Genomic DNA, 11,144 nt, shown 5'->3' on the forward strand with positions numbered 1-11,144 from the left:
AATCTTACTTCAACATTGATAACAGTATAAATCAGTATCCACACATATAAGGGAATGCTAATTAAAAATAGCACATAGATGGCATCACACCAATACAGATTTCTAAAATAACATTTGGACACTTGCCATATTACTGGCGTGGGGGCAGAGGTACATTTCCTCCGGTTTATACAGTGGTGCCTCACAAGACCAAATTAATCCGTTCTGCGAATCTCTTCATCTAGCGGTTTTTTCGTCTTGCGCAGCAACCCTATTAGCGGCTTAGCGGATTAGCGCTATTAGCGGTTTAGCGGCTATTAAAGGCTTAGCGGCTTAGCGGCTAAAAGGCTATTAGCGGCTTAGAAAAAGGGGGGGGGGAATGAAAAAAATCGCAAGACTTTTTCATTTTGCGAAGCAAGCCCATAGGGAAATTTGTCTTGCGAAGCGCATCGAAAAACGAAAAACCCTTTCGTCTAGCGGGTTTTTCCTCTTGCGAGGCATTCGTCTTGCGGGGCACCACTGTACTGGGATTGCCTGCTGATTTATATATTTGGATTAACGTTTAGAGGGAGATCTCCAGTATATGTAGAAATGATATTGTAATGACCTGCCCAATTTTCATTGTTAAATCTCTGCAATGGCTATGTGTGTAATTCATGCTCAAAAGACCTCCTAACATGGATGCTGGCTGCAGCCAAAACCTCGATAGTGGAACGGTGGAAAACACCGAAGGACGTGCAGTTAACACTTTGGTACAAAAATGTGTGGATACTAGTGATTTCAGACAAGGGTACTCACTACATCACAGTGGCTCTCCCAAAGGCTGGACCGGTTCCGTGCATTAAAGAGTGTGTGGGGGTGTGCATAGTTGCTCTTTACTAGGACTGTAAAAGAAGGATTCAGACAAACATCTGAGTGATGCAGTCACTGAGTGTGGGAACCAGCCATTTGACTTGCCTGGCACTACCAAACAACACCTCCTGGAATTCCTTTGCAAGGTGTGTGGTGTGGCAGGAAGAGGAAAGTTGTGTTCTTACACTTTGGCTATGACATGGCTTGGCTATGAAGAGCTGTATCTCAGTGGCAGGGCATTTTCCTTGTGTACAGAAGGTCCCAGATTAAATCTTTGACAGCTCCAGGTAGGCATGGGACACACTTCTATCCAAAACCCTGGAGAGCCACTACCAGTCAGTGTAGACGATATTGGGCTAGATGGACTTGACTCAGTACAAGACAACTTCCTGTGTTCCTAGGAGCTTTGATTACTTGATTTCACCTCTGCCATCTTGCCTTTGGCTGCTTCTCAGGAGCCACCCAAAGGGAATGACAAGAAGTGGCTCAGTCAAGATTTGGTAGAAAGGATTCAGGATTGAGACCAGGGAGGGGAAAAAAATATTGTCAGGAGAGTTGTGGCACCTGTCACCAACGGAAGTGAGACCTTGCCATTACAGGTGGTTAGGATGCTGAGGCTGATGTAGTACAATGCTATTTGTTGTTGGTTGATTCTGTGCTACAGATGGTCATGATTCTGAGGGTGGCAGTGACTTTTGGAAGAAAAAGAGAGAGTAATTTCTCTTACAAATGGTACATAAAAACAAAAAACAAATAAACAAATAAACAAGTCATCACTGAAGGAAGTTTAATTATCTGGCATATTAGTCCCAGGGAGACTGATTAGGAAGCAGGTAGAAATAATTGATCATTCAGTTCAGTAACTGATTATTTTGTGCTGTAGTTTATCATACAGTTATCTTACTACTGTTGGCTTAATCACTGGACCCTCATTCCAGATATGGGGGAGCTAGTTGTAGTGACTCAGTGGAGAGGTACAGGCACTCCAAACACGCTCAGAGGTATCCTACAATCAGCTTTCCAATAAAGTTGTCTCAGCTTAGGTATTGAATAGTATGGTGGGCTCACACTCCAGTACCCTATGAAACCAGGGGACCAACTTAACTAAATTTGTAGGAACTAGTCCATAAGCTATATTATGCTCAGTGTTCTCTAATTATAGATGGCTGGATATATAACCATGACTGGATTTGTGAGACACACTAATCTGCCAGGACGAAGGGTTCAAAACCAGTGGGAGCAACTGGGATCTAGCTGGGAAAGAGCTGTTTTGGATTGAGAGTCAGAACTACTATTGCTATGAGACTAGTATCATTTGCCCATATGCAATTCCTTCTGTGTCCATATAAGGCCTGTGCAACCTGTACATTCCCTAAAACAGTAAAGTGACACTTACAAGGACATGATAAATATCCAGTGCAGGTGGGTGTTTCGATGTACAGTTCTAGTAATGTCAGCTTGAATCAACATCACGACTTTGACTTCTGCATCAACCACAACTACTGCCTCCACAATGAAACCGAAAGGAAGGATAGCTGCTGGCATTTCTACCTCCAGCTAGCAGGGAATGTATGTAAATTAACCACTACCAGCACCATGCTCCTGTAAGGCTGATAAATGGAAAAAAATAGGGCACTTACCAGCTACCTAATAGGTGTCTGTGAGCTCAGATCACAAGGAAGGGGGCTGAATGACAGAATGGGTAGGAGACTTGGCCAGATTATAATAGGGCAGTTGGAATGATTACACAAGAGACCATACTTGCAGACTCTGAACTTTATATCTTTTCTGCTTTTTGAAAGTAAGTCTCTAGATCTCCAGGAAGTAAAGTTATGAAGCAAAATGTGCAGCCAACTTTTTGAAGCCATTTCTGGAAGATGAGCCAGCCTGGCTGCTCATACTTTTCAGTGTTTTAAGCCAGTGAGTAAAGTCTGAATTATGTTTGATGAGTGTTTGAATGCCAGGCTACAGGAATCCCCAGGATCCTAAAGAGCTGCTATTTCCCTTGATCTTTAGTGCACTCTTCCTGCTTATTTTCCAGTCCTTGAAACTGCTGTAGTTTGCCCTTCCTTTCTAGCAACCAAATTCACATTTCTTGTGGTGGGTTCATTTGATATCACATACACCCTATATTTTCAGCAAATACTATTGCACAATAGTGCAAATGGGTGTTAAATAATCCTCCTTCCCCACAAATGGCAAATGCAAAATGTGAAAATGTGGAAAGAGGCTTTGAGATGTCTCCTGCTGTGTAGGAGATGAACTCCAGGAAATCATTAAGAATTCACTATATAGTTAACTTACAATGCAATGGTAAACATGACTGCTCCCAAGTACGTCTTTAGTAGAGCTTGACGTGGGGAAGGACAGGATTGCAAAATCAAACAATTCCAACACAACTGAATTATTATTAATAGAATAAAAATGATTCCATAACATTTAAAAATCCATTTTCGTTATCTCAGTGATTTTGCCATTGGGAAAGAACATTAGTAAGTGGAAACAGATTTTGTCTTTTTTTGTACTGAGAAGTTAGGAAAACTCTTGACTGTGCTTTTTCTTACTATTTTACCTATAAGAGTAAAATCATCACTAAAACGAAAGCAGTTCACACTGCTTTCCACCGTCCCCTATGCCCAGTGGCTACAGGCCTAAGTTAATCAATCCTAGGAATCAATCCTTTGTGCATACGTACTAACCTGGGAGTAAGCTCAACTGGGCACAAGTGAGACCTATGCATTTAAAATATACAGTAAACACGTCAATTTAATATTCCTTGAAGCCTTGAAGCTATACGAATTTGCAAGGAAGGAATGGCAAAAAACATGGTCCTTTATAGTCCAAATATGCATTAATGGAACTGAAATTTGATGCCTGTGATTCATGCACTAAGTCCCCTTTTGTAGCCATTGATGCCTCTTACATCTTCACAACAGTGAAACTGTACTTGCTTAGAATATTTTTTTGGAATCCACAGAAATTTATGATTAAGACACACATGAAAAAATATATGTTTATATCATTTATATCAGGCTTCTTTTTCTGATTCCTTTGTTCAGGTAAAGTGAAATAGTGCACTTCACCTGAATTTCCGGAAATTATAACATGAGATTTTGTGAACATTTCCCGTTTTGATCTAGTTCTGCCCCTTTAAGACCAAGCTAGTGTGGGCTTTGCCAAAGGGGATCGAACCCATGAATGAGTACCTTGGCACCCTGCATTCAGCTGGCACAGCACACGTCACTCACAGTTTCCACAGCTGATTGGAATGTTCAGAACTGTACCCAGCAAATTGCAGCTTGGTGAGGGTTTCGGAGAAGAGAATTTGACACTGAGCAGATTAAGAAAGCTATACTCACTGTATGCCTGGAGCATTGGTATGTTTCAGAGGGCTCTTCTTGCATCCCAGATTAAGAAAAGGCAGTGTAGATACTAATTTCACAGTGACGTGGTGGTTCATATTCTGCCTCAAAGAGCCTCTGAGACTTAGCCTTTATGGGTAGGATTCACCTAATAAGCCATGTCAGTGAGAGCCCTGTGCAAGGCCCATTGCACAAGTGGTAGGCCTTGCACACCCCCAAAACTGGCTCGAGGGGGTGGTGGTGGTGGTGGTGGGAGAACTCCCAGAACAGTAAATGGGCAATGCCAGTGCTATTTTTCTAGAAAAAGACATGCCAGAACTCACCATGAACACCTCCATTGTTCTCTTATGATGGCAATGGCACCCACCAGAGAGGGGCTGGAACTGAGTTCCTGTGAGTTCTGGCAGAATAAAGGCCCTGGGCCATGCCCTTTTGGCCGCACAAGCAATGGAGCCCACAGCCCTAACATAATAAAGAGAATGGATTATTGTTTGTAAGGAAGAGAGTTCTGTTTTTTCAGCCGTCACCTGCCTTCTTAAGGAATAGAACCCAGAAACAGGCCTATTCTCAGTGTAGGCTCAAGGTCAGCATCCTAGGGCAGCTACTGTGCCGCCAGCACTGTCACCTTCCCCATGCTTTCCACATAGGGTAGTTGGCTCTGTGAGCCTCCATTTTACTTTCTCACTATAGCACGGAACGACGCTGCATCTGGTGCTCTGGAGCACTGCCAGGGTTGGGGTTTGGGTTTAAATGGCAGTCTGAGGGTCCAAAGGCCCCCTCAAACCTGGAGCTGGCCCTGCCTGTCCTTCATATGTTGTTTAGCAAAACTAGGCCCATTTTGCAGCTTTCCCCCCCCCAGAAGGAACTACTAAGGGAATTTTATAACCAGCAAATTCTCTTCCGCAGAGTCAACTGTGCTACAGGCATGCGGCGTGTTCTCAATTCCCAATCCTCTGCTGTGTCGAATGTTTCCAAAACTCTTGCAGTAGGAACAAAGTGGGAACAGGACACAGCTGGGCTGGTCCGATCGTCCGCCAGCTGGGAAGGCATGAAAAGGGAGAGCTGGCAGGACTGTTTTTCACTCTGTTTCAGAGGCTGACGTTCATAATGTGAGGAATGGTTCTCTTTCAAAGGACATGAAATGGAAATATTCCCCTTCTCTTGGATGTTTTGGAAAGTGGATTTCTGTTTGAAAAACACCTTTTGGGGCAAAGAGGTTTTGCACCAAAATTCTTTGCCAGTTCCTGGAATTGCTAAAAAGCAGAAACAACTGGAGAAGGTCAGGAAATGAAAACAGCTCTGGGACAGCAGAACATTTCAACTTAAAAGCTGCCCGCTGGTAGAAAGATGAGTTACAGAAGCAGAACTTCACTTAGAAAATGTGGACTTGTGTAAATCCCATGAAAAAACACACAAACTGAACCTGTGATTTAAAAGTGGGAAAGCAGCAGGAGGGAAGAGGGTAGGGTGGCCATGTGGCCGACCTTAGGGAAGGTAGCCCACTATTTGAAAGGGTGTCCATGTTAAGTTGTGGGTGAACATATCAGACGACACAGCGATTCTTCAAACAGCTCTTGTTTATTCACAGGCCAGAACAGTACTGAACTGAACTGAAGGGTTCAGTCAGCCTGCTTATATAGAGCTCCACTAGAACGCAACAGTAACCATTTTCTGTAACTATCCAATCACTGAACGTCACTTTCGATCCCTTATTTGCATATGTGGACCTGAACTATCTACAGTATCCCCCTGCTGGCCCAGGGTGAGAACTTCAGTACATAACAGTCCAGTCCAAGTTTAAATGAACCATTAGATGGGTCAGCAGGAAGGACCTTGAAATGCAGACTCAGCAGGCACACAGGTCAGCTGGTCACAGTCTTTTCCACTGCAGTGATATGTACTGTATTTATATTTCAAAGATAGCAATTACTTCTAAATTTGCACCTACACATATAAACCAGCATATGCAAATATAATGTAAACCAGTGTGTTCTTCTCTCTCTCTCTCTCTCTCTCTCTCTCTCTCTCTCTCTCTCTCTCTCTCTTGGTAATGCATGTGACCACTCTAGAAGAGGATGCCAAGACCTAGGCCTGCCTACACTCTCTCTACCCACAAAACTGCCTCACCCAAAGCTGCCTTTCTTCTGGCAGGCATTACTTTTGATCATAGAGCTTGACTGAAAGAAAAGCTTTCTGCGGAGGAGGGTTTTCTTTGCAGCAGAGGAAACTGGGAAGCAGGAGGGGAGGATTCAAAACTCACACCAACCTCTTATCCCCACAGAATTGACAATATGTCTACTGGTCTGCCACCATTTTATCTATGCTAGGCTCTTAGCAGACTGGTAATCAATGCCCAAAGTATGCCAACATCTTTTGGCTTCCTTCTGTTTACGGTGGGAAACCAGTTAAGTTACACTTACACACACACACACACACACACACTTAGGCTATACACTGCTAAATTTAAGTCTGGCCAAGTCATACTGGCCTGGAATCCACATACACATCCAGGTATTCACAATTTCAGGATGTATGTGGCCCATGTAGTCACTGTAAAAAGGCCTCTCAAAGTGGGGGGAAATGATTGTGGGAATGCATTTTAGCAAATCACAAGGAGATATAATTGCAGGTTTTTTTAATTAAACAAAAATTCTCACAGGACAAATGTGGTGGAGAGGTGTGACTTTCTGTGGCTTAACGGTCAAGAAAAGCTCAAATGTGCATGCCCAAGTATGTCCCAATGCTGTGTGTGGCCTGTGGCTTCCTCCTTTTGGAAGCTCTGTTGTTGCAGCTGATAGCCAATGCAGCATTTACTTGCTTATTGGGAAGCAACTGCTACTTGACTTGTCAACTGTCCTTCTCCCTTTGCTAAAGGAGGCTTACTGTGGGTTTATGTGTGCCACGGGTTCACCACCCCTGCTGACTGCTATCAGAAGTGGACTTCATGCTACAGAAGACCGGTGAGAAGAACCATGCAAGCTTTTGACTTTCATATAACCTTTCTTCCTGGTCAAGGTAAATGGCTTTCTCACTCCTACACTAACCCAAGTTAGAAAATGAAAGGGGGAAAAGAAACCCCAAACACACCCAAAATGTTTGATCTGATGTCTTAAGGTTTAAAACCCACGCTTGATGGATAAATATACCCGGTTGCTTCAGCCTTTCCTTGTATGTGTATTGCAAACTCTGTATCATTTTAGTTGCTCCCTACTGAATCCTTTCCAGTTTGCTTGCATTCTTAAGATATGCTGACCTAAACTGGCCACTTTCCAGCTAGCCAGTGCTGAGCCGAGGACCAATTTTTACCTCCTGTGCCTTGAATCACATTATAGGCAAGTTCGTCCGAGAGGTGCTTCTGAGGAATAGGCTGACTAATCAGACAAATGACTGGGGGATGTCATTTGCCCACTGATAATTTGCCTATTCTGCCAAATCAAATACAATTTTGACTCAGTAAGTTCTCTTGCGAGGATGATGTGTCATCAGAAGACTTTTGCTTCTTGTTGACAAATGCTAAAGTTTAATCTGTCTTGGATGGGTAGCAAGGGTGTATTATCGACAGAGCTTCTTCCTTAGGAATGTTGGAAATGTTTCACTGTGGGTACTTTCTAACTCTTGAAGCAAGGGATGTGGTAAGACACCGACCTGGTTCACACATCACACTAAACCAAGCCATGGTGGTGTGCAGGCCTCAGGAAATGAGACCGAAGCCATTTTACTCCTTCCTGTTCATTCTGCTGTCGCACTGTGCTAAGCCATGGTTTGGCTTAGTTCTTCAACTGAGCCTGGGTTTGTGGTTTTGCTCTCTCCAGACTAATGACAACCTGTAACCAAGATTTGTCCTATGGTTTATGGCTTGTGGTTTATCCGGGAGAGCTACTTCACATGCCTGGGTTTGGATGGCACCCTAAGCCAACCTATGGCTTAGCTCAGGCTTCCTCAAACTTGGCCCTCTAGATGTTTTTGGCCTAAAACTCCCATGATCCCTAGCTAGCAGGAGGAGTGGTCAGAGATGATGGGAATTGTAGTCTCAAAACATCTAGAGGGCTGAGTTTGAGGAAGCCTGGCTTAGCTCAACACAGAGCAGCACAACAGCAGAACAACTGGGGAGCCTGCACATTCACATGTTCGTGCTAAGGTCACAGTTTGGATTAGTATTACACATGAATCTGGTTAGCCTCGCATTTTCACAATGTGTCTCTGGATAACCATGGTTGACAAAGGCCACAAGTCAATGGAGATGAATGAGTAAGGAAGAAACATGATACAAGTTAGTATTACATGCGAATTTAGTTAGTCTTGCATTTTAGAATATTATTAGAATGTGGTCTTTCACACTTTAAGGTTGCAGTTCTAACCCCACTTACCTGGGAGTACATTTAATGGGACTTCTGAGTAGTCATGGTTAGGATTGATGCCTTTCAGGGGAGTAAGGCTGAAATGAATCCCATTGGTCTCAGTGGTGCTGACTTCTGAGTAGACATGTAAAGGATTGCACTATAAACTGCATGTAGGATTGCTAACCATAAGCATGTAAGTGACTCAATATATTTATTTATTTGAGAATAGCACTGATCATTGCTATTTGTCTAAGGAAATTCTATCAGTTGTATCTTAATGTGAGCAGGATGACTGGACTAGTTTCTTTGTGGCCTATATGACTTTGGCATTCCTACATTCATTAGTCTAGTCTCCCATTTCCGCATTATTCTGTAACTCTTAAAAAATCCCACATGAAAATTTACATCTAAATACATATTTTTGAATATGTAGTCTCAAAAAATACGCATTTCTAAATGAACTTTTTCTAAAAATATGCATTTGAATACTTTTTCAGGTATGAACTATACAACAGAAAATTCAGAGAAGTGTGAAATCTTAAGGATAATTATGTTTTAATCTGCACATTACTCTGGGAGCTGCAGATCAGGTCAGTTTTGTATCAGAATTCACATAAACTGCATTCTTCCAGGATCCCACCTAACAACACACTTCATTCTGGCCAAATGTCCTACTTTTCTATATATTCTTTTATGATTCTTACCCTTTAAAAGTTTTTATTTTTAAAACTGATCATGTGCACCTCCACCTATGCACCCATTCATTGTTTCCACTCCCCACCCCCCACATTCTCAGCAAAGTTCTTGGCTACTTCAGAACCTAGTTTGCAGACTCTCTTCCCCACACCCCTGTGCAATTTACATCTCCCAACAAAAATGTGCAGTGTCAGTGGGGGATACACAGCTGGTGATATGCAAATCTACAAGAAGTAACAACCTGAGCCTTAAGCCCGTTGTAGAAAACTAAAGAATAACCCACTAAACATGAGAGGAGGAGGAGGAGGAGGATCACATATGGATGGCAGAAATGCAAAACGATGGGCGAGAAAAGAGAACAGGAAAAACTGGTTAAGATCTGCAACAATGGGGCATTGCTCTGTGTAAGGAGTTTTGGGGAAAGCATAATTTTGCGCTCCGAGAGAGATGACACAAAAGCACATTTGGATTTCTTTTAGCTAACCATTTTTAGTGCAACCCCCGCTCCAGCATTGTTTTCTGTGCTTTGTTTTTCTTTTCTTACTCACAGCCAGCCATCAGACTATACCCCAAAGGTAAGGCATGCTGCTTTAAAACACATCCCATTATCTGGCTTAATTTGTGGTCTAAGTAGTTGGACTGTTCTCGGGACAATGTTTCCTCCCTCTCCCTCTCTCTGGCTCTTCTGGAGTGTTCATTATTATGTGGCTGCATGAAAAGCAGGCAATGAGGTGGGAGGCAAGGTCACAATAGTGGACCTAGGACTCTACAGCTTGCTCATTAAGGACAGGCATTTACAACAGCACACGCAGAGCCTCCCTTCCAGAGACAGACACTTTCAAAGCAGTAAGAGATGAATGACAAGGCCTCTTGAGCAATATGCACATCCAACAAAGGGGGCATCTTGAGCTCTGCAGGGAAAGCACTTTGTACTTTGGAGAAGTGTTTTAGAAATAACCGTCATAATGTTTATCGATCAATTGTGTTTAGGATTTTTAGAAAACCAGCTCCATCCTAGTATCCACTAAAACGAAATCTGATACAAGATGAAAAGTACCCCATGCTGACTTAACTCCCTATCCCAGTCACTAGAAAGCGGGCCACATTTACAGCACGTCTGAAAGATGCTCAGGTTTCGATACTGGCAAGATTTCGCAGGGGGTTTCATTATGGTGGAGTAGCAAGCTTCCATACGTGCAAATCTGGTGAAAGGGTGGTACTATCAAGACTCTTCATTGTTTTTTCCTCTCAGCAGGGCTATTAATCTTAGAGGTTGTATTAGAGCAGTGCAAGTCTATACGTATCTATGCAAAAGTAATTCATTGTGCTCAATGGGGCTTGCTACCAAGCGAGTAGGAGCAAAACTGCAGCCTTATGGTCAGACCTTATGTGTAAGTACTCACAAGCAAGTCCTGCAGAATTCAATGGGGACTTACTCTCAAGTAGACACACCTACTATCACAGACTTAGGAATGTTGGGGTTTTCACTTACTAGCATGAAAGATACAACATCAGAGTCCCTGGATGTGGACTTTGGTGCAACAAGAAAAACGATCCTTTGAGCTTATGCCTATTATGGCCACTCTCCATTTGTTCTCCAGCAAGCCAGGCATGTAGACAGGCTGGGGTGCCAAGGCCATGCCAGCAACAGGGACAAGGTCCAGTTCTCTGCTGATGTGGGAAATCCAATGCTACAGCATCTCTGATAGCCGGCCATCCAGCCTTAAAAAGCTGTAATGAACGAAAGTCCACTACATTCCAAAACAGCCTGTCCCACTGTTAAACAGCTTACACCATCAGAACATTCTTCAGAAAGTTTAATCAGAATCTTCTTTATTATAATTTGAGCCTATTGGTTTGGATCCTACCCTTTGGAGAAACAGAAACCAAAACGGCTTCCTCGTCCATGCATGAT

At 43.0% G+C, this 11,144-nt stretch overlaps 1 protein-coding gene and 1 long non-coding RNA gene across 4 annotated transcripts in view; one reads left to right on the top strand and one right to left on the bottom strand.

The window, feature by feature from the left end:
- LOC308586500 (phosphatidylinositol 3-kinase regulatory subunit gamma) overlaps window positions 1-11,144 on the bottom strand; it is a 242,176-nt gene that overhangs the window by 97,034 nt on the left and 133,998 nt on the right. The window lies entirely within an intron of this gene.
- Window positions 1-11,144, top strand: part of LOC308586557 — an 86,193-nt gene that overhangs the window by 48,377 nt on the left and 26,672 nt on the right. Inside the window, exons 2-3 of the long non-coding RNA XR_014007934.1 lie at window positions 7,068-7,208; window positions 9,031-9,123. This is a non-coding gene — a long non-coding RNA (uncharacterized lncRNA). The remainder of the gene's footprint in view (window positions 1-7,067; window positions 7,209-9,030; window positions 9,124-11,144) is intronic.

Source organism: Podarcis bocagei (assembly GCF_964188305.1).
Source record: "Podarcis bocagei genome assembly, chromosome: 5".
In the NCBI taxonomy this organism is placed as follows: domain Eukaryota; kingdom Metazoa; phylum Chordata; class Lepidosauria; order Squamata; family Lacertidae; genus Podarcis; species Podarcis bocagei.